The following is a 22,871-nucleotide window of genomic DNA, read 5'->3' as shown; positions in this document are numbered from 1 at the left end:
ATGTTTACCTTAAGTGAGCCTGCCTATTGTCTTTTTGCATCTAAGATAACTTACCTTTGGAAACAGAGTAATCCCTTTCCTGACCCCTCAGAGCACAACCTCCCACCAGAGCAGAAGACCACAGATACCCTCATTGTTATCATGTTCCTCGAATACCACCTCTATGTGCTATAAATGTTAAAACCAGCAGCTAGCCAGTCTTCTCCCAGATTTTCTTATATAGAGCACAACTGCTAATTCTGTATAAATATAAGCAGAAAAATAGCTTTTGGGAATATTAAAATGAAGCCTATTTTCCGCCACTGTCTACCTCCAAGTATCTGCTAGACTATGGATTAAGGAAGGTGATAGAGATCTCCTAAGAAAGTTTCACAGGTAAAATAAGTTTTTGAAGCTACAGGTCAACTGTTTTAGATTTCAAGCCTGTTTGGTTAATAAGTCCAATTGAAATAAAATTATGTTTAGTGATTACCATGTTTTGATAACAATAAAAACAAAAGGGGAAAGAGTGGATGCATAGAAAATATTTCTTACATAGTTTTTTAAAAATATAAGCAAAACTGTGTCAAGTGAGGGAATTATATTTAGATATTTATTTTAGTTAGCTTTAATCCATGCATTGCCTCATTCCTTTCACTGAACTTCTGAAACCCTATGCCTGTTAATGAGTGACTAGAATGGGCTCTTTTCAGACATGGAGAAAAGGTTTATCTTATACTGGATATGTTTCAGCCTGAGTTAATTGTCTTCCCTTGTCAGTCAACTTACTGTTAAGACCAAGGGTTGCGAGCTGAACTGTGTAAAGCTGAATTGCGACTCCAGCTAATGAGTCCAGTTATTCTTGGAATGCTGCAGACATTTCCACTGTTTTGGTTAATGACTCAGCCATTTTCTGTGATAGGCCGTGGTAGATTACTAGTCTACAGAAGTTGTCCCTTTTCCTGTTGGCTAATACAGGAGTGTTACAAGGGTAACTAATGGGCTTAAGTAGCCCATGAGAAAGAAACTTAGAAATTATAGGCTGAAGCCCAGTCCTTGCCTCAGGCCTTCGGGGATACTGCTTCTGGAGGGGAAACTGTGAGGGATCCTCAAGACTAATGAGGACTGGGGTTTGTAGCCCAGCCAGGAATCCCTGGTGTCCCAGGCCACTGGGTCAATTTGACTCTCCCATGTAGGGGTGAGAGTATTGAGATGGCCTTCAGTTTGCATAACTAACATTTGGAGGGGCGGTCTTAGGACAGGATTTTCTCCTATAACAATTTTGAGAAGGTCCCTCTCAAGGAGGAGAGTTGGGCACTCAGGGACTACAAGAAAGGAATGAATGAAATAATATCCATCTCAGAGACAGCCCAAAGGAGGAGTGAAGTTCTTAGTGATGGGCTTTCCCTCCACACGCATGACAGTGCAAATCTGGGAGGAAAGGGGTCCAGAGAAGGCAATAAGGACAGAGTAGGTGGCCCCAGTATCCAATAAAAAGGTTATTGTCACTAGCTGCCACATCCAGGCATACCCTAGGCTCCAGTCCAGTAATGGTGACCTCTTGAGGTGGGCTCAACTGGAGGGGGGTAGCTTCATTCCTGAGTTTCTGCAAGGCAGTCGCAGCCTTAGGCCTGGGGTCCTTCGGCCCGAGGGACAGAGGGCTGCCCAATGGCCTGCAGTCCTGCATTTGCAGCAGGTTGTTTGAGGAGGCTTATTACGATTAGGACACTCCTTGGCCCAATGCTCTGCCTCTCAGCACACGTGGCATTTAGTGTCTTTTGGAGCAAGCCATGCAAAGCCTGTAAGATATGACTGTGAATGTCTCACAAGTCCAGCTAAAACATGGGCGTGCCAGCCTCCTACCGTTCCTCCTTCCCCTGATCCCTGCCTTTCTCCCCTGTGTCGCGGTTCCAAACGACCACATTGGCTGTGGTTGGCATTTTGTCCAAGGAAACCCCAGGTCTCTGGAAAAGCTTTTGTAACTTTCTCCTAATGTCAAAAGCAAATTGGGTTAGAAATTTGTCCTTTAATATTATCTGTCCCTCGTAAGGCTCTAGATGTAGGTTAGTATTTTTAATAAGCACTTCCCTCAGCCTTTCCAAGAAGGTAATAGGTGTTTCATCTGGCCCCTGGCTAATGGCAGACAACTTAGAATAATTAGTGGCCTTTTTGATGGATGGCCCGCCTTAAGTCCCGCTTTAATACAGAGTAAGAAATGGTTTCTCTCACACTTTGGGGAATTGCTATTATAATTGCATTCAGGGTCCGTGGGTGGGACCGCTGTTTCTCCTATAGTGTATTTGTTGTCAGACAGATGTAGATTGTTAGCAAACTGTCTGGCCTCCTTAATTACCTTTTCCTGTTCAATGTCTGACAAAGTTTGTTCCAGAACTATTGTCACATCTTTCCAGGTCAGTCCACAAGCTAAAGTAAGGTGTTGGAAAGCATCCACATATTTGTCCAGATTGTTCAAATAGTTCCCAGGTTGGCTTTAATTTGCCTGAGCTCAGTGAGGGAGAAGGGTCCGTGTACTAGTTGGGGGTTGAATTCACCTGCTGCTTGTATCAGGGGCAGGAGCTTAATTGTCAGAGCAGCTTCAGGGGCAGGAGAAGCAGGGGCCAGCGATTGTGTAGGGACCTTAAGCACAGGAATGGTAAAGAAGGCAGTGAAAGGGCTTCTCTGGGGTCCCTGGGGTTGGGGGTGGTTTAGTGAGCATTTGGGGATCAGTAAGCACAGCATTAGTAAGGCAAAATTCATTTTTTATGTAAATCTCTACAGCCACTCAAATAGAAAAATACCTGTATATAAGGAATCTCTGACCATTTTCCAAGACGTTCACAAAAGAGGCTGAGTTGTGAAATTGTGTTATAGTTTAGGGTCCCATTAAGGGGCCAAACCTCCCCTTTCCCTAGTTGGTATTGGGGCCAACCTGTGTTACAAAAAAAAAGATTAGTTGGCCTTTTTAAAAAATATTGGGAATCAAATTGTGACCAATTAGAAAGGGTACATTTCAAGGGGGTACCAGTGGGAATCGACTCTCAATTGAACATCTAGAAAAGGGAAAACACCATGTGATTCGCTGGGGCGAGGCAAGTTGCCCTGGGGGATGGACAGTGGCAAGACTGTCCTGTCCCTTTTCTGAATTTCTGGGGGTTGAGAAAGAGTCCTGGTAGTTCCTGTGTTTTTCTGGAAGTCAAAAAAGGCTCAGTCAGGAGGGGGAAATTATAGAGGGCTAACGGGGAAAGTTGGGTACGATTTTGATTATTCCACCCTGAAGGAAGTACTCAAGCCCTCATGCAAGCAGCTGTCCCTTCGTTCCTCACCTACCAGTCTGCTGGTATTAGCATTACTCCTTGTTGGGCAATAGTGTTCAAAAAGAGCATGGTCTTAAGGGGTTAAAGCGGCAAATTGAGAGGTAAAAGAAAGAGGCCTGAAAAGGCCAAGATTCTCCTCTGAAGGCGGGAAAGGCTTGCCAACCCATACTCACTACCTTCCAAATGGCTGGAGACAAAGGGTGCAATCCGAGTCATGGCACCAAAATGTTACCAGACACAGTGAAGAATCAAAGGTCAGCAAGCTGATTAATATGCAAGCAGGGTTTATTAATGATACATTCTCAGGGAAGAGAACGGGCGTCGCCAGGGTGAGGGAGAGGGGGGAGACAAGGAGGGCCAGAGTGAGAGAGAGAGCCCTTGTCCTAAGGACTTGTAGTTTGCTGGGTGGGATGAGGGAGTTACATATTGATTTGGCAGGAAAAGTGGTGCATGCTCTTTCATGGGAGGTCAAGGTGATCTAAGATGGTTGGGTGTCTGTTGACTGGGATCCTTATCTTGCTCCAGATCACCTGGTCTTTCTGTTGTTGTAAAAACAGGTACATGGCTGGAGGCAGTTAATCAAAGATAGTTATGAACTTTTTCTGTAGCCACTACGGACCCCCTCCCACCCCTCCCCCTCCTCCATTTTCTAACTAGCTAACATTTTGATTCTAATGTATAAAACAAGCTGTAAAACTGCCATTCTACGGAACATTTTCTTAATCCATTGAGATTTTGCTTCCTGGCAATTGTCGTCAGTCTGACTCATACTCTTACAAGACTTTTTCTTAGGCTGGACATTCTTTCGTCCACAATAAGTTCTAGATCTGCTGTACAACACTGTGCCTATAGATAACAGTACGGTATTAAGAACACTTAAAAAGTTATTCTTACCACAACTGAGAGAGAGCAAGAGAGAGAGGGAGACAGAGAGAGAGAGAGAGAGAGAGAGAGAGAGAGAGAGAGAGAGAGAGAACCATTTAGAGACCTGTAATCAGAGCAGTGACCGGATCTTATGTAGGGTTTGAAAAGGATCACAGAGTCCAGATGCTAGGTTAGACTAAGGCTAAGGGAGCTGACTGGGAAAATGAAATGCAAAGCCTGAGACCAATTTGGAGATTAATGCGGTGGTCCAGGAGACGACGATGGTTTCGACATGCTTGGTAACAGTAAAAGCAAGTCAGTTCTAAATAGATTTTGATTGTAGAGCCAGAAAATTTTGATGGTATTAATGTGGGTGTAAGATTAAAACAAGGAGTCAAGGATATTTATTTGATGAATATTTGTTGAATGAATGAGAAGTAAAGCCTTGAGAACACATGTAATAGTCCTGGAGTAGAGGGAGAGAAGTTAAATGAAATAGATGAGAAGGAAAAACAAAACCAAACAGTCAAGAGCCAAAACTCATAGAAGACAGACCCTTGGGGAGGGGTGAGTGGCTGGGGAAGTCAGTAAAGGAGACTGATAAAGTCATACAAATAAGAGAAATTCTATAGCGGAGAGACTTGGGAAATAGGAGGAAGCCTGAGAAAAGGTCACTGGGAACATGAGTTTAAGATCAAAACCTTAGATGGGAGCAGAAACCACAGTAACTGTAAGATACAGACGAAAGGGGAAAATGGGGAGCACATGGTGAAGCAGAGCTTTTATTCTGTGACTCTTCCATCTAAATCAAGCCTCCCCTGCAGGTGTCAGGGTGCCCTTTGTAATTGTAGGGTGAGCAAGTTGCCCCCAAGCTGAAGGTACCTTCTACGCATGAGAGGCTTGTAGCAGATTCCGTGGGCCCCAGCAATCTTTTGGTATTTTTTTAAAATCCTTTAAGCTGCAACTTGAGAGGAATGATTTCTAAGGTGACATTTTTCAAGGGTTGGATAACCAAACAAAATCAGTATGAGAAAATAAAGCAAACTGCTTAACATATGGTAAGCAAAATATCTTTCTTCACCCAACAAAAACAGTTATTTATCATAGGGAAAATGTGCACGGGTTATCTTCCAAACATTTTTTACTCGTCTGGTTTCTTATTGTCTTCAAGAAAAGACAATCCTTTATTTAGAAATTCTGGTTCTCATTCAGCACTTCCAGTCAAATCCCCATTTTTTTTAACCTTCATTATATGTTTCAGTCATCTGAGCATGATTGTATAGAATCCTCCCTCAGTAGATCTGAATTGTGAAACCCTTGTACCTGGCAAAATTATGTCAGTTGTAAAACTAAACTCAGCCAAGTTCCAGAGGATGAGGCCAGGAGAGTAAAGTGAGCCAGACAGAGTGCACACAGTATTCCAAAGATGATCCTAACAGATGTGTGTAACTAGTCATACCGACTTGGACAGAGCTGTCTAGGCATGAGTCACCCTACTAGGTCAGCAGCAGAAGTTTATGGCTTCTGCATTTAGTCTTCCAAACATATTTGACTGAAATTCTAAGCTATGACGTATTTGTTGGCATAGGTGACACCACTGTAACACTGATCATGATTAACCACAATATGGCATCAAAATTTTCTCGTTCAATAGTAGTTTCTAATGATGTTTGTGTGGCTCTCTGACCTTTTGATCCTTCACTCTTCTGCTTCTCTGGACTATTTAACTTTAACTCCTTCAACTGAAATCATCTCTGCCCAGGGGCCAATTTGTCATGAAGCTAAGAAAGTTTAAGTGTCATTACCCCTTACTTGCAAGGGCTTCTGGGAGGGTTGGGAGTGGCTGGGAGTTGTACAATATCTTAGGTTGGGAAGGAAGCCGGGTTGTAATTAAGAACAATTACTGAGAAAACATTTCCTAGAAACTATCTAAGAGGATCTTAGGGAAAAAAGAGGCTGGAGCCCCAAGGATACAGTAAATTGTTAGGCTTTCTTTTCTCTTCCTAAATAGCACTCACTTCTTTATTCTATATTTGTTAGACTCGTCTTTTTTTTCTTAAAGTTTCCTTAAAATGACATAAACTTTAGGCCCCATTAAAATTTAATTAGCTTCTTGTCCTACCTCTGAAATCTAGACCCGATCCTTTCCATAAGTATTGAGACTATAAGGAGCCTATGATCAACAGTTACCAGATCCAGCACGTAATTGGACCTTCCTGAGTCAACTCTGATCGTAGATTCCCATGATGGCATCGTTACCGCATTCCTCTGGGACTGAGCGCTTCTTTATATACTTGACAAGCATCTTAATCATTATCTTAGATCTCTGATAGCCTAGTTCATCGCAGACTGAGATCTTTTCCTGTCTTTTCATAAATCTGCAGAGAATGGAGTTTTATAGCTTCCTCAACCTCTGAATCTCCTCCAGGTCTCCTGCTGGCACTACCTGACCGCCAGCCACTGGGTCCTTCCTTATGTGCCCTGCCCCTGACTGGCTGGTCCCCTGGTTCTGGTCATCCCTGTTCTGTCAGAGCTGACTATGACAGAACTATACTTAAAAGACATTGATTGCAAGTGTTAAATTCAATCAGAATACTATGAGTTAAATAGTTGTATAATAATGTCATCTGGTGAGATCTCCAAGGATGCTAACTGGAAATGAAGCACAGCCTAAGAAAATATACAGGTCCATTATGTAATAAAACAGATGTAAAAACCTCTAACATTAGATGTTATAAAAAGAACAGAGAGGATAAAATAATAGAAAATATTAAAATTTTGGCTTTAAATAAATTGATATTATTCAGGTATATTCCATGAAAGTACCAGTGTTGTTTTTAATCCATCGTTTCTAAAACCTGGAAAATAAATTCTGTGACATATACTGAAGGAAGTATTTCTGCAATATAACTGAAATAAAGGAGAATTTACTTTAAAGGGTGGGGTGTGCCAATAGAGAAAAGCGTGGCATCAGCCAACATGCCATGCCATGCCCAGTCTCAATACAGCACCCAGAATTATAAGTATTGTCTTCTTTGGAGCATTTTCTATTACAGGTTTCCAAAAGGGATAGTTAGCATCAGGTATAATTTTCGGTATTATAGGCACTCACAATTCACAGAGCCCCTTCCTAGTTTTTGAAGCTAGCCATAATGATCATGCAGCCTGTTTGCTGACTGCTTACAAGGCTCTTTGTATCATATGGTAAATGTTCGGTGAATTCCCTGTAGGCATCACATTTGCAGAGTTCTCTGACATCATAACATCATTCTGGTATCTAAAGGTAGCCATTTGGTGACTGCCCTCTAATTTATCTTTTACTTCAATCACAGTGTTTTTCTTAATTACTGCTCTAGTGTTACTTTGTTAATGTGTGGCCTTTTTTTTTTCCAGCTTTTAATATGATTCTTAAAAATCACAATTAAACATAACACCAATTTTAGCACAAAATGAAATAGGTGCACAAGATTATCAGTATTTTTTTTGACATGTTTTAGATATAGACTATAAAAGGCAGATAATCATTTAAAGATCAAGTTTTTAAACAAGAATTGTTTCTTCCCTTAAAAATGTAAAAATCTTTCAAAATGAGAAGTATTATCAAATCAATTCCTCTTGTCAATGTAAGACCCTGTACAGAATTTTTGTAAAAATTTATTTAAGTCAAAAAGAGGATACACTTAGAAGCAAGATCTCAAGAGAATGATATAAATACTCTAGAAAATAAGTTTTGCATCTTCTTTTATGCATTTGAAATTAAGGAGGGAACATAAGGAAGATTACAGGGAGGTGGGAGAAAGCAGGGCAGGGGTTCAATTACAGATTAGTTAATAAGACTATGTGTTCTGTTGAGGGCTTATTTCAAAGCTGTGTTAACCTAGATGCCCAGAAACAGTGGGCAGGGCTCACTTAAAGCAAAGACAAACTTTTTAGTAAAGAAATTATAGGCCTGGGATGTAACTACCCATCATGACCTGTCCAGTTAGGAATTTATGATCAGATCACCCTGTGAGGGTACTTTCCATAGAACCCCTTTTTCATCCACAGTATAATGCCTCCCTTTGAGTTCTTCAGTTTTTCAATAATTCGAATGGATTGCCTAAATCAAAACAAATGTTACAAGTAGTATCCATAGAGCAAAATTGCCCCAAATCAATCAAGTGGAAAATCCCTTTTTCTCTTTATACCACGCATGGTTCCCTCAAAGTAGGTGCACAGTTGTTCATTCACTCAGTCAACAAATAGTTCCTGTGTAGGCACCATTTCCAGATACAACTTTGTCTTCAAGATTCCAGGATGAATTAGACAATTCCCCACTTCAAATACCTCATGCTTGTATAAGTCCTTGTGCTAAATGGTAAACTAAGTTCTATGCATTTCTTTTCTTTTCTTTTTTTTTAAAGATTATATTGGGGAATTGGGGGAGGGGAACAGCGTTGGGGAATCAGGGAAGGGAAACAGACAAGTTGCTGTCCTTTTGTTCTTCAGTCTAGTTGTGGAAGACATCCCTTCACTGGCCCATGTTGGTATGATCATTGCGCTCTTCCCGGGTGAGGCAGTCGCTCACCGGCCATTAGATGGCTGCTCACAGCGGCTCAGGCAGCTCACACTGGCTGCCGGCCACTCACGGTAGTTTACTGGAGCCCGCTACAGCCCCACTGCAGCCTACACCATCACCGGCGACTAAAGGCAGCCCAGCTCCAGGCTGAGGTGTTGTTCTCCATCTTAGCTGTAGAGGGCGCAGCATCACTGGCCCTAATGTGGGATCCAAATTGGGGCCCAGCTGCTCAGAGCTGGCATCCCAAGCCAACCCCCAACCAACGCACCACTCGGCCAACCCTCTATGCATTTCTTTAGTCTCCTATATATCTAAATAAAAATTTAGCAAAGAAAAATAGATGTTTTGAATGTTGGATAGATTATTTTAGAGATATCTTAACATCCCAGATAAAATAATTTGAATTATCCTATCAAGATAATATTTTTGTCATTCTTTTTTTATAAGGATAAGGTATGTTGATTTTGGCATCCAGTTAAGTTATAGAAGTATGAAATATTATGTGCTTTCATGTCTTTTTCTTTCTTTCTTTCTTTTTTTTTTTGGTCTCTGCCAATTCTCTGTATCAATCTTTTTAGAAAGTATAGTACAGATCAAGGAAGTAATTTTGATACTTCGGTTACCTAAAAAAATAATAATTACCAAATATGCCATTATTTTTATTCAAAAAATAAAACAATAAAGGTAAGTTATTAGGGTTTTAATGTGGTCTTTACTCTTGACCAATAGAGCATGTCACCTAACTTTCATATGCCCTGATTTTCCTCTCTGTCACAAAACTGATTTCCATTTTTAAAGTATAATCTGAAAATAATTCAACAATGGCAATATGACATTATTTTATCGCAAATCTTTGACTCCGACCAACCTGGGTTCCAATCCTAATTCTATCACTTAATACCTGTGAAACTTTGAACTGGTTTCTTAACCTCTTGAACTGGCTGAAAATTTTATGATTTACTTCTGAAGGTGTCCAGAAGTAGGGAGGTCCCCAGACCTAATGTATTAAGTCTCTAGCTTTCTTTCTGATGCTCTTGGCTTGCCCCACTCTGCAGAATTCTTGGACTGGTAGTAACATATGTGCAGGAGTTCTGGGCGTTATATTAAAAGGAAGATATTCAGGAAAAAGAAAAAGAAAAAAAAAAAGGAGCTGCTTTTCTCACGTCGTTGCCCAGAAGGTGCTCAAAAAACGTCAGAAGATTTCCCCTCGTGTCATTGGCCAGAATGATGTCACATGGTCATCCCTAAACCAATCATAATGGGGAAAGAGATCGCCCCTCATGTTTAGCGGGTCGGACTTTTTCCCAGAGCCATGGAAAGGGTCAGCTTTCTCTGAGTCACATGGCAAGGGGTTTGTTTGGTAAATGTAAACAAAATTGAAGTTCCATTAGGAAGAATGAGCAAATGGTTGATGGCCAACATAAGTCATTTACTATCATTTCATGTCCTTTCTTGTATGCCTTCTGCTTTTCCTAGAAGTAATAATTACATTTAAACAAATTTAACCGTCATGCTTTCAGTGTGGTGTCTTATATTTATCTGATGTGGGTCCTCGGGTGCATGCCCCTCTGTTCCATATTCTGCAGAGAATAAATCTCCATGCTGCTGGGGGGCAGGTAAGGAGGAAGTCAAGGGAGGGGTAGTTTTCTGGCGGTGCCAGGTGGGCCAGGGGAGCTGAGGCCCATATACTTCCTTTACAGATCTTACAGAAACCCCACTGTTGTGGCCCTATCACTTAAGCTTACATTCCAAAGTATTTGGTAGCTCCAGATAACAAGCCTTTCTCTAAGAGCAAGAATTGTCTTCTTTCTCACTGGAATCACCGTCTGTAGGCACTCAGGGTTCAACTTCCCCACCTTGCAAAGAGAGCTACCAAAAATCTACTTCACCTCTTCCCATAATTTACTGATATTATCCACTCTCAACCTATTCATATTACCTTTTAGGCTTACCTATTTGGGTTTTATCCCTTCACTTAATTTTAGTGAGATTCCTGGAAAAAGTAGACATAAACACATGTGTTTAATTACTATGTTTAACTAGGTGTCTGTCTTAACTACATTAAGCTTCTGTTTCTCCATCAATAAAATAAGAATGTACCTATTTCATAGTACAGTTGATGGATTAAAGGAATGAAGCACAAAATTGCTAGTATATTGCCTAACATATAGTAAATAGCAGCTTAATATTTATTATTACTATTACAATTTTTATTGTTAAGGTTATACAACAAATATATGAGGTATGATAAAAAATACAGTGAATGTTTAAACAAAAAAATATTACAGTAAAAGACACATTGCCATTAATCCCCCTCAAAATACTCCCCCTTGTTTTGAGCATAGTTATCCCATTCTTGCCACTTTCTGAAGCAGTTCTGGAAGTTCTCTTTCGTGTCTTTACTTCATCTTCCATCATGACAATGCTCCGTGTCACACATCGCTTCTGGTATATGGCAATTTATGTCAAATAAACACATTATGGTGTGTCCTCATCCATCTTATTCACCAGATCTGGCACCTTTTGACTTCTGGCTCTTCCCCAAAGTCAAAATGATTCAGGACATCGAGGCAGCCACGATAGGGCAACTAAAGACACTCACGAAAGAGGAATTCCAGACTGCTGTGGTTATAAATAATTATATTTTTATAATCATTTCCTAAGGGGAAACTATTGGTTTTAATAGAACAATTTGGGGTAGGGAGTGACTAATGAGACTTGAAAATGGATTTATATTGGGTTGTCGGGAAAGTCATGATGCATTCTTGCAACGAAAAGCATAGAAAAAATACATCATGACTTTTCCGATAGCCTAATAAATATGTTTAATTTTGAAATTAGTTCATCAAAAACTGAGGGACTTCCCATAGTCTTGTATGCTAGAAACCAGCATCACTCAAGGAAGGATGTATAAAATCCAAGTAATCAACATATTATAAAGGCATATTCTTTAAAAACTGTGTCATCGAGATGAACTTAGCCCCTAAAGAATGGATTTAGTACTGTCTTGACATTCCATAAAAAAGGGAATGAGTTAACCATTTTATCTGTAAAGGGCTTCCCTGATCGCTGCCGTTGCAAATGCCTGGCATTTCCTCTGCATTCCTGCCTCACGGCTTCCTGTTTCAGAGCATTCTTAAACCGACACCCTCACACGTGGGTGGCATTTTCCTTTCAGTCAGAGCTGCGCCTCCTTCATGTTTCTATTGATATTTCCCAAAGCCCTGGCATGATGCCTTGAAAATTGCAAGTATGCAATAAATACCTAATGAAGGAATGTATTTACTTCTTTCCCTCCTTCTGTCACATATAAAGAACCAATTCATTGGCTCCCTTTTCCTAACCAGGATTTCAATAATTGATATATACTTGTTTTACTTACTATGCTGAGATGAATAAAACAGGATATTGACTCTTATTTTGTAATTTAGACCACCATCCTCCCACCCCTTATCTAGAAACTTTCCTGTTTTTAATTGCATTTCTCTTTTGCATCATTATATCTGAATCTCCATTTTTCCACTTCTTTTTGTCCAGATGCTACAAAGCTGGTGTTAAGCCTGTCATCTTGTGGTATCATTTTGGAAAGAGTAACTATGGGACATTGTACCTTTTCAGTCCAGTGAAGGATTTTAGTTTGCCGTCTTATATTGTGACTTCCTGTGAATCTTATCAGAAAACTAGCATTAAAATTATTTAAAAACAAGTGTGATGTATTATCAGGTATGAAATATGTAAAAGGAACCGAAGTGTTTTCTAAAGGAGTATCTCTCCCATTTGGTAATAGAAGTCAATAGGAAAACAAAAGGCCACATAGAGGCACCTTTACAAAACTATAACTGGTCGGTAAAGACTTTTCTGATTTTAATGAAATATATACCAGTACTTTGTAAAGTTGATCAGTCTTGACTGGGCATCATTAATAACATTATGTCATGATGAACTTCTCAGAAGACATTCATTATCATATCAACTGTTTACCATAAAATATTTGTCATTTCTCCAAAGTTTTCAATTATGAATATTTTAAGGACAATAAGTTATTTTGAAGGACTAAATTAAGTTTAACTTGGGGCCATGGTAATTTATTTTAACATATGCTTACTTCATTATTGTGTAGATAAGTAGGCCTTGGTGCGCCTCTAGCAGTCCTTACACATGTGATGATATAATTAATTGCAATCATGGGGCTAGAAATTTCAAAAAATGAGTACAGTCTGGATTAAATTTGAAAGCATAAAAAGTATTTGAAAAAATTTTAAATGAAAAATTTTCATTTCTTTTTTCCACATGCATATCTGCAAAGCCCGTGTGCCTTAGCGACAGACTATCGGTCCATGGTGGCAAGCATGGTGGTGCTGAAGAAAGTGCCTTAAAATTTAGTTATTCATAGAATATGAATCATGGTGTGTGCTCTTTTGTGTCTGGCTTCTTTCACTCAACGTGATATTTTCAGGATTGGTCCATGTGGCTGCCTGTATCAGTTGCTCCTTTTGTGTTGCTGAGAGATAGTGTATTGGGCACTAAATCAGTGAAGTGGTGGTTGGTGGGATAAGAGGGGGAGTGACTGGAAAGCAACATGAGAATTTTCTGTGGCAGTGGAAATGCTCTGTACCTTAATTATTGTGCTCTTTACGTAAGTTTATATAATTGAGAACATGTAAATGTGTGCATGTGACTGTATCTACATAAATGTACTTCAATAAAATTTAAACTTGATCTAAAGGAATGAGGCGATCTGGAGAGAAATGTTTTTAAGAAGTTTTTGTAGATAGTTTGTGCTTCTTTCATCTGTCCATAGAAACATTATTTGTGGCTACAGCTAACCTGCCCTGCTTTATTCGTGTTTCCCCTTGAAGAAATAAAGTTTGCCTAAAGTGTTTTAAATCAATAGGTGAGGCTCAAAAAGTGTCTAGATGAAAACATTTTTTATTAAAACCATTTTTGGTGCTTTATTAAATAGTAAATGTATTAATGCATTTGTAAAGCTTTGGGCATTGTGTACATCCTGAGTCCTGGGGGTAGAGTGACTTGAATTAGACAGAAACATTCCCAGCCTTCCTGGAACAAAAGGAGTAAAAAGCATGGTAAATGGCAGGAAAGAAGGGAACACAAAGTGCTTAGAGGTGGGTAAAGAGAGGGCTAACCTCGCCAGGCAAGGCTTCAATGAGAAAATGATTGAACAAAGACCTGAAGGCTGAGTCGGATTTCACTAGATGAAGGAGGAGCTGGAGAGAGGTTTTCTGGGGGTCTGAAGTTCCTGGGCAGGAGAGTGAACACAAATTGCTGACCTGTAGTGAGCAAGGGGGATGTGAGAGGAGATGGGACTACAGAGAGGGGACAGAGGAGGGGAGGGGTCGTGCTAGAGGAGGAGACTACACAGAGCATTGCAGGCTCAGGTAAAGATTTCGCCTTTGGACTTTGGTCGTCATCAAGACACGCCAAACTAATCTTGTACCTTTCTTGTCAATTGTTGCTGAGACTTTCATATGTCCATCTATAAAAAGAATCCATGTGGCTTTTTGCTGCATCATTTGAAGAAAGTTTGTTTACATCTCATGACAGTGTGAAGAGGTTGCTGGTGAACATGAAATACAGGTTTCACATTTTCCTGAATCGTCACAAGGTTCTGCTAATACAACTTGACATCATCAATGGTGTCACTAATCTATTTGTGCAGTTCAGCAATAAAACATTAGACTCTCTTTGAGGGATGTAGCTGATTTAAGAAGTAGGATGATTCCATAACGATGTCCAAGGTCACCTTTGGTGCCTTGATATTTTGTGCTACTTCGGTGAGTTCTTACCAGAAATTGCCTTCTCTCATCTCCTGGGCCCTGGACGCTTGGCAGCCCCAGGGTTACACCAAGGCTTTCCTCCTGCCTTGCAGCCTGCACGCTAACTCCCAACCAACTTCCCCCATAAAACATTTGCAGTCATTCTGAAATATGAATTAAGTTGATGTAGCATTTTTTAATGCTTTCATAGAATCACTTGAGAGACAGATATGTTGTCTGGGGTTGTGACAGAAACAAGAGCCCACCATATATTTTTTGAAGTTATATCAATGCAATTCTGTTTTAGGGAACTTTGGCTGCTAGTTCCAGGAAGAGATTTTCAATCAGGTGTGAGTTTTCAACCTTATAAATGGTACAACCCTTGCTCTCTCCTTTTATGCCACAAGCTAAGTTGAAATAGTCACACGGATTTTAAGCTATAGTGGACTTGCAAGAACATGGAAGATGACTTTTCTAAAAGAGGAAAAAAAACCTTTAATCTGCTGTTCAGTTTAATAAAATGGTGAACTCCAAGACGTGATTATTATCATTTTTATAAGACAACGGGTTTTTCATTGCTTACTCTTCATATGAGCTAAAGACAATATGAATGAACAATATTCAACAATAACAAAAAATCGTTAAGTTCTTTTATGAGAAGTTTCAGGAGTTCAAATTTCATCTTTGATTGTTCAACCAATTATAAACCAAGGCAACATGCTCTAGGAAGCTTCTCTCTTATTTCTGTAATGATTTATAGAGATCTTAACTTCTTTGCTCAAGATCCAAGTCACCATCTCAACCTCAAAAGAATCCTGTATCTTCTACTTAAGAGAAAAAGTGGGTTTCTTCTTGGCCTTTTGGCTAAAATCAAGTGAAGAGAAAAGTGGAAGCCATCAGTATAAGGGTTTCAACTACCTCTCCTCCCTGTCCCCATGGCCCCGACTTCCCTTATGCCCAGCACTGATTCTCCCAGTCAGGTCTCGCCACCTGTGCTCTGGGTTAAGTCACTGCAACTCACTCACATGCTGCACATACCGTGTCAGCCTCCTCTCTCCTGTACCTTCACCCCCTCTCTCACTTTGTGCTTTCCTAAAAGCACTTCTACACACTGCCGATTCTATTAGAATAAAAATCAGAAGACCCACTTCTTTGGCCCTAAGCATTCATCCATCAAATTTCTCAGCCAGTGATTCTCAAACTTTTGGTCGTAGATACACTTTACAACCTTGAAAATTATTGAAGGTCCTGCTATAGGCTGAATGTTTGTTTTCCCAAACTTCATTTGTCCATGACCAAAGCCCTAATCCCCAGTGTGATGGTATTTGGAGGTAAAGGAGCTTTTCTTTGATAGGTAATTAGGTTTAGGTGAGGTCTTGAGGGTGGAACCTTCATGGTGGGACTAAGTGCCCTTTAAGGAAGACCTTTCATCCTCTGCAAAGGAGTACCCTCCTTTTTGAGAATACTACAAAAAGGCAGCCATTTGCAAACCAGGCAGAGGGCCCTCACCAACCTTAATTTTGTCAGCACCTTAATCTTGGACTTCCAAGCCTTCAAGACTGAGAGAAATAAATATTTACTGTTTAAGCCATCCAGTCTAAGATATTTTGTTATAGCAGCATGAACTGCTTATAACAGGTCCCAAGACCTTTTGTTTATGTGGGTTGTATTCATTGCTATTTATCACATTCAAAATTAAAGCAGATTTTTAAATTGATATTTATTTATTAATTTTAATGTACCATTGAAAAACCCACTACATGTTAACATAAATAACATATTTTATGAAAAATAACTATATTTTCCATAACAAAAAAATTACCATATTTTGCTGGATATAATGCACACCCACAATTTTGGCCCAAACTTTCAGGAAAAAAATCTTTTGTTTTAATTTTTCAATTCAAATTTTTATTTGCTTACATTTAGGTTTTTTGTATTATAAAGGAATTTTAGCATTTATTTTTTATTTTTATTATTTGTTACACAAGAAATTTTATGTAACAAATAATTACAAAACACAAGAACAGATACAAGATACAAGAAATTTTATGTACTGATAACAAATTTATGATATTTATGCATCATAGCAGGCCAAGAATTCTTTGTCATTGCAAGTTTGTTGTAAGTTCAACAAAACTGGTTATTGTATTCCAGGGTATTATTTTGCATATGGGTATCATTATTGATTTCTAGAGTTACACTTTTAACTCATAAGCATAAATAAAAGAATTAAAGATATTTACATATATATGGAATTAGTACTACCCATGTTTAATGCACATTCTTATTTTCCCCTCACAAATTTGGGCAAAAAAAATGCACAGTATACATGGCAAAATATGGTAATAAGAAGAATGGCAAGTTTCTTTAGTATTTGGCTTAATAGAAAACTTCTGGATTCTCATAATCTTCTTCTGCATTCAAACTGTTGTGATGTTTTTTGCTTTTGGGGTGAAGTATATGAAGAATATATAGTCTCATACAAATGCATCATCAAAAATGATAGGATTATTGTAGTAGCAATTTCAGATAATTGTGGATATTCTTCTTTGATGCCACGCTAAAGTTTAAAAAGTGCTAGTTCCTGAAATGTTAGTTGCAAATTGAAACCTGAAACCATGTGAATGAACATTGAATACCGTTACATTAAAATCCATTCCTTTGAATGTATCTTTTATCCATGTATGATGTAACATTATGCTTTTTTAAAAACATGTATTGGTTTATTGAGTTATGCAGATCTTCCAAATACACAGTGGAAAGATTATACGGGTGAAAAATGTCAAACTCAAACATTATTATGAAAATAGTTTTGACTATTTCTGGACAGTAGGGTCTAGTGGTTAAGAAAGAGAGCAAGAGCTGGTGTAAGACTCCAGGGCATGACTATCAGCTCTGCCACTTTGGGAAAAATCTGTGCATCCATTTATTATGGCGATAATCAAAACACCTTCATCGTTAAGACTGATGCTATGTTGAAATAACACAACACATGTAACACAGTAAATAATCTAGAATGATAGTGCTTTTTACATTTCCTTTAGTTCTTAAGTTTCTCCTGTGCTTTCAATTTCTATCCACGTTCTTTACTTTTACTGTGTCTCCTCTTCTGATCTCTGACATTCAGGAGTATATGGGGCCTTAGGTCCAGGCTGAAGAAAATTTTCAGAGATTAGACTCTTCAGCTAAATTCAAATGGGAGGGCCAGGAGACAGGAATGCAGGCTTTTTAAGAAAGTAAAAAGATTTCTAGAATTTGGAAGACAAACAAAATGAATTCTTTAATCCCAAGGATCCAAAAGTTTCACAGGTAAAGGGTATGACTTATAAAGAGGAATCTAATTCTAGGGCCTCCTTGAGCATCTCTGTAATGAGAAGCAGTTTCTCCTTCAGTCTGCTTGGGTTGATGAAACACTTGGGAAAACATTATGTCAACCTGAGGAGGATGGTTGTGTTTGGCTCCCGGGCCATAGAAAAATAGCTGACTTCAGCTTTCTGTCAGAAGCCTGATTCAAGTTGTGTTCAAGTTTTCTGTTTTGTTGATATACCTCCAAATTTGGCAGTGTAATGTAAAATAACCATTTCGTTAAGCTCACAGATTCTGCAGGACTGCATACAGGGTGTGGCATGTACAGCCTGACTGCTTCTCCACGCCTACGGCCTCAGTGGGGAAGATTTAAAGGCTAGGGGAGCCCTACAGAGCTGAACTCATCTGAAGGCTCATTCACTCTTACAATTCAGCTCACGGTTGTTCCATGAGGCTGAGGATAACTCACAACATGAGAGCCTCAAGGTGGTCAGACGTCACATGGTGTCACATGGGGGCTTAGGGCCCCAAGACTGAGTATTCCAGAAAACAAGTTAGAAACTGCATTGCCTTTCACCACCCAGCTTCATGTGTCACACAGTACCGCTCTCCCCATACTGACTCTGTCACAAGACTGCCTGTATTCAGGGGCGGGGAGGACGTGTACCCCACCACTCAGTAGCGTCAAAGAAATCTGTGACCATGTTTTAAACCCACCTGAGTTTCAGACAAGGAAACTATTCCCTGGAGCTTAAGGTGCAGAACAGTCTAACTGTGTGAGCTTGGACCCAGGGATGAAGAATAAACAGAAGCTACAAAGCCTTCAGAGCCCAGTGAATCAGAAGTAGACGTGGTTCTTTGCTAGCTGAGCTGGGTATGAAGAGATTGAATGAGAAAGTTTGGCAAGGAAGATAAAGTAGAAATAAAGAAAATACAATGCTTCATACTCTAACCACCCAGAAATACCCATACTTTTCAATTTAATAGGTTTCTCTCAGTGTTGTGTCTGCATGTTTGTGAGAATGCTCCTTTGTGAGTTCGTCTGTGTACACAGACATGTTTGTATGGGATGCACGTGAAGCGATATTACAATCATACCATATAATCAGTTTTGTGTCCTGTCGTTCAACCCAGGAAGTGGTTTGCTTCTCATTGGCATCCTGCTCTGAACAGATTTATATTTCAGCTTTATTCACTGCCTCTTAGTCAGTTAGTCTTATAGAGTTTGTGCCTCAGTGTCTGTGCCCAGTGCAAACAGCCTACCACTGAGTTTCCTTGTTATCAATTTAAAAAACCCTTTTCAACCTAGAGAGGAACAGTCACTAATGACTCCTGTCCATAAATGTCAGGAAGCCTCCAGTACAAGAAAGCTTCTGCCCTAGAGACCAGACTCTGCCATCTTCAATTCATGTGCCATTTTTGGTACAACAGCAAGAAAGACAGGAGAAAGTTGCTACCAACCAATATCACGCCTCCCTTCCAGTAAGTACTGACATGGCCCAGGTTGACCATTTGACCAGCTGAGGTCTCCTTGTTCTCTCCTTATAACAAATGTCCAAAACAATTCAGTACACTCCTATCTCTTCAACTAATAGCTTCATCTACCAACAACCAGCTGTTCTGAGATGAAAAGGAGTCTAACATCTCCCAGGCTCCCGTGCCTTCTCGTGATACATCTATTGGATTTCTAACCTCGGCCACCTGGTAGGGCAGAGGCAGAAAGGCTCTCTGCGGAACAAATTGGTGAGGAGAAATTAGTCTCATATTTGTATCCCAGGAAAGAAGCTAGAGCCACAAGTAAATATCTTTTGCCAAAAGGCTTAGAAGAACCTAACAGCAGGGAGTCAAGCTGAATATATATCATGTGCTGTATTTTTAAACAGCAACAAAAAATTTTATGGCCAATGGATATTTTCAAATAACTGGTGTCTCCTAGGGACACAATTACTCTAATGATTTAAATTCCTCTTATGAAATTACCTTTACAGAGGCCATCACATTATTTTGCCTATATTCAATGGCATTTATTCAACATTTACTTCTTCATTGTTAGAGGCAGTAAGATATAGTGGTAAATATGACACACAAAATCTCTGCCTTCTCATAAATAATTAGAAAGAAGCAAACAAAATAATATTTCTGATGGTGCTAAGTACTGATTAGAAGAAGAAAGTAGTTTGGGGGATGGGAAATATTTTTGATAGAGGGGTCAGGGCATGGCTCTCTGTGGAGGTGAACTGTGAAGAAAAGGAGTAAGCTACCTTAAGATCTGGGAAGAATGATCTAGGACCCTGAGAAGGAACAGAGTTGCCTTTTGACATATGGGCAAATGGAAAATTACTGGAGCATTTTCAGAAGGGAATTACTTAATTTGGTAAATATTTGAGAGTGGACTTGAGATAAGTGGGTGAATGCGGTGAGTGATTCAACTGAGTCATAGAGTTTGTGGTACAAACTGAGTTTTATAGTTTGGGGTGTCATTTTAAAAGATGATTTCCAGAACTGTGTTAGCAACAGAGACCTTAGAAGTTTCCCCACACTGGCCTCACCTGAACTAAGTCCTTATGAAGAGTACATATCTCCTTAACAACGGGCATGAGGGCAGTTAAGTTTGTAAAGAATTTGGTGTATCTAAGAATTGAACAAATGAATTATATGTAGGTCAATAATATGGTTACTCATGATAGGGTAGGTAGATAGATAGAAATGAGCAGGAGAAGCAGAGACCTAGCCCCGGTTAGAAAGTCCCTTGCTGCAGCTCCTACTTGGGTCAAAACCCCTGGCAGCTGCCCTCACTTAGGGCACCAGTGCTTCACTAGCCCAACAAGATTCCAGGCTCACACATGCCCCTAAGTCAAAGGGATGTGTTATTAAAAGCCAGAGAAGGGAGGAAGACATTCTGCTTATCAAGACCACTTGAGTGAGTTTCTCAAACAAATCACAAAAAGAAAATTGACAGAAACTACTTTGAGAACCAAAATGGAGGACTGGGAACCTCAACAGGAAGAGAGAGATAATGAGAAGGGAGGGGGTGGGGTGGGGTGGGCCATTCTACCCATATAAATAAAAGCCTTTATGCAATATAAGGAGAGGCCTTTCCCCCTCTTGGGATTGGTCTGCTCCACATCTGCCTTGACTAATAAACTTCTTACCGCCCTGTACCTGCACAAAACACTCTCTTGACTGATTTCTTTTCCTCAAGAAAACAAAGAGCCAAGAAATATTATCATAACCCAATAGCATTTAAATTGTTTTTCTTTTCCTTTTGGGAGGGGTAAATATGCTGTTTGATTTTTTTTTTTAATTCTTCATGGAAACTATAATAGTATACTTGATTCTACAGCTTGTCCAAATGATCACATATTCAGACTTAGAGGAGCCTGATGTAGTGCAGTGTCCTTGAACTCTGAAAATGTAAATGGGTTCTGGTTCATAGGGGAGCTTAAGCTAGCCAATCTACTTAGACATATGGAAACATGGCATCCATACACATTTTTTCCATTTCATTTACTTTACCACTCAGACTTGGGGGATCTTCCCGTAAGTCTGTCTGTGACTCATCCTTGGTTCAGATGACTTAATCTAACCAAGGGAAGGGAATGCTAGTACTCAACAAATCCACGATCTCCAGTTAGCATGCCAGGAGCGAATCTTGTGGCTTGGCACTTTTCATCCTTTCTTTTTCCTTAAAAAAATCAGTGGTTACAGTTGGTCTGCTAACTGGCATTTCTTTTATCCCTTAAGGGCATTTGTGGGCCAGTTTGCTTTGATAGTTCAGAGGGAACAATATGAAAGCCTGGCTAAGTTTCCTTGTGTATACCAAGACAAGCCCTGTACCTACCCTGTCTTCTTGTCCTTTACCCAGTAAAAATGGTAATGTTTGGAATAGTCCAATCTTATCCACGTCCATTATCTCATCGGAATTTTCACAATAACACTGTAATCAAAACAAGTCAGGTATTATGGCTTTAATTTTACAGAAGCACAAGTGGAGATGCATAAGAACTTTGTTTCTAGTCTAAAGTCACATAATTAGCAAGCCCGACTACAGGACTCCAAGTGAAGTCTGGGCCTCACCACGTATAGTGCGCTCTTTCTGATAGGTCACAGGTCTCTGCAGAAAACAACCAGTGCTCACTAGACTCACTCCCCACTCCCAAATGAGAATTGGACATTGTTACAGTTTAAGCCTCCATTGTTCTCTTATCTTAAATTTGTTATCTATAGTGGTTATTTGTGTGGTTAATGGGGAATTCTAGACAACAGGAGCTTACAAGTTGGCAGAGATAATAGTCTTTCTTTCTCTTCAATAGACCATTTACTGATGGAGACTCTGTGGTTTATGTTTGAAACTGACACTGAAAACAGCAGTTAGGAGATAAATTTACCCAAATTCTTAGTTTAACACTGACAGGCTATATCCTGAAGCTTACATTTCCACATGAATGAAAGCAGGATACCTGAAGAAAGGGTCCTGATAGTTCCCCCCGCCCCCCCCAACTGGCCAACTCATCTGTGCTTTTCTTGGTTTAGACCCTTTCTGTGCCATGTAAATTCTCAGAGTAGGCTGCTTTAGTTGGTTAAAGGGAGGAAGGATTCAGGGTGGGTGGGAGCAATGATAGGAAAAGAGGTTGGCAGTAATTTGCTTAATCATTGAGTTGGGTGGGGGAACCCAGCAAACACACTAAGCTGGTTGTTATAAAACCTAGGACTCCTGGGAAACAGAGACCAATAACAGAAGACTTGAAGACACTTTACTGGGCGTTTGCAAGGTGATCGCTCTTTGCTTCCTCCTCAAGTATCCAGTCTCCTAAAGCTCCTTTACATACAGAGAAGATCTATATTACTCTTCCGTGATTTTTGGAGTACCATTTGTGTTCAGTTTGTAGGGGTTGACAGGTTTCACAAATAAAAAGATAGGAAGCCCAGTTAAATGTGATTTTCATATAAGTAATGAATAATTTGTGTGTGTGTGAGTCTCCAATAGTTCATGGGACAATATTTTACTATAGATTGGTATCTGTGATTTCAATTTAACCAGGCATCCTGTATTTCGTTTACCCACCCTAT

The sequence above is a fragment of the Hipposideros armiger genome, unplaced genomic scaffold (assembly GCF_001890085.2).
Source record: "Hipposideros armiger isolate ML-2016 unplaced genomic scaffold, ASM189008v1 scaffold_1011, whole genome shotgun sequence".
Taxonomy (NCBI): Eukaryota; Metazoa; Chordata; class Mammalia; order Chiroptera; family Hipposideridae; genus Hipposideros; species Hipposideros armiger.
This window is presented reverse-complemented; position numbering follows the sequence as displayed.